This window comes from Salvelinus namaycush, chromosome 10 (genome assembly GCF_016432855.1).
Source record: "Salvelinus namaycush isolate Seneca chromosome 10, SaNama_1.0, whole genome shotgun sequence".
NCBI classification, from domain to species: Eukaryota; Metazoa; Chordata; class Actinopteri; order Salmoniformes; family Salmonidae; genus Salvelinus; species Salvelinus namaycush.
Window position 1 is genome coordinate 39044450 of NC_052316.1, and position 1784 is coordinate 39046233.

A 1784-nucleotide genomic window follows, 5' to 3' on the forward strand; every position below is an offset into this window, starting at 1 on the left:
GGCCTCTGACCGCAGAGAGAACTTTCACCTCGTTCAGAACTACTTCAAGCTATAACATGTGTTTGTGTTCATATCCTCGATAAGACTGAATTAATAAATGTAATGTAATATAATATCAAATATGGTATAAGATCACTGACACGTACCCCATGTCCTCCTGCTCTAACCTCTGACCCCTACCCACAGGTGTGTCTGCGTCGTCTCGGGGCCCAGGTGTGTGGGCTGTTTGTGGAGGTGGAGGGCGTTCAGTTTGGCCGTTGTCTAGATGCCCTGCTGCCCCTTATCGAGAAACATTTACTCTTTTACAAATCAAACTTTTAAGATATCAAAATATTTAAAAAGGTATGTTTCCAAAAGCATTATCAAAGCATGATGTAGGTATTTATCTTTTCATTACAATCTTATATAACCTGTGCTAACAGCTGCTCTATATCTGTCTCTGTGTCATTGAGGAGGAGCAGGGTGAGAAGGCAGCAGACAAACAGCAGTTCAGCTACCTGACCCTGGTCTTCAAACTCACCAAGGACTGTAGCCTCCTGGAGCTCAGCAAGCCTCAGGACACACTCACTAACATCCTGGTTAAGACACTACAATAGTACCTAGAACCTGGTCCCAGATCTGTTTGTGCTGTCTTGCAATCTGTTTGTGCTGTCTTGTAGTTGCGACCATAGGAATTGGCACGACAGCACTAACAGCTCAGGGACCCAGCTTTACTACCTCTGGATATCATATCTGTGACGTGCACCCAGTCTGAAAATCACCTCAGATATCTCAGATGTCTGGAGAGAGACAACTGGGCCTACAGTACTGTGGTACGTTACGTTTATTGCCTGCTCTGTACAGCAGTGTGATTAAACTCATGTGCCACAATTGTTCACCTGAAATGTCTATTTTTGCACGTTTCTCACCTCTTGCTCTTTGGGTCGATGATGATGATGGCTATGTAGAACTATAGATCTACATCAATTCATCGATTATTTAATTGATTTCTCAAATAAATTGTTTACTCTCTGTACTGCTTGCTTACCCCTTGGTGAAATGGTGTAATATTTCCCTCCACCAGTTCATGTTGAGACCAACCTGTGCTTCCCCCACTGTTGGGTGTGGCTCACCGCCTCTCAGCTGTTTGGTCAGCTGTTTGCTGCCTACCGGCCGGACCAGCTATCAGCCCACTGGAGGGAGGACACCACAGAGGAGTGCAGTGCCAACAACACCACAGAGGAGGGCAGTGCCAACAACACCACAGAGGACGGCAATTCCAACAACACCACAGCCTGTTGCTCCTACATTCCTTTCTACCAGCCTGGACAAGAATGTGACACACCACTTCACATAATCATATTTATCCTGCTACAAAAGATTCTGGTGTAATCAAGATAGGTTTATCAATTACTTTTTCTGTCCTCCCTATCTCCCCTGTCCCTCAGATGAGAGTGCTAGTCCTGTCCTTTCATCATCAGCTCCAGTCTAAATACCTAGACATGTCTACAGGAGAATAGGTAAAGACTGTGCTGTTACTCTGATCATGATGTAAACAGACAAACAATTGTGGTCCGGGTGTCAAACATCAGGGTCATATTCATTTGTCACGAATGGAAGAAAATAGACTGGAAAAGGAGGGACAACCCAAACTTGTCCAATATGAAACACTTGTTTTTGTTTTACTTTATGAAAATCTTATGCTGCAGTGTGCCCTCGTGAATACAACTGAGTCAGTAAAACAACAAGGACCAAGACACACTTCATATAATTCATTAAAAATGCCTTATTTTAAACGCATACAG

At 43.8% G+C, this 1784-nt stretch overlaps 1 non-coding gene across 1 annotated transcript; it reads left to right on the forward strand.

The window, feature by feature from the left end:
* The first annotated feature begins 745 nt into the window (after nucleotides 1-745).
* On the forward strand, nucleotides 746-872 carry LOC120055228. The gene has a single exon (XR_005477681.1). It is a non-coding gene; the product is annotated as a small nucleolar RNA ACA64 (small nucleolar RNA).
* Nucleotides 873-1784: the final 912 nt, after the last annotated feature.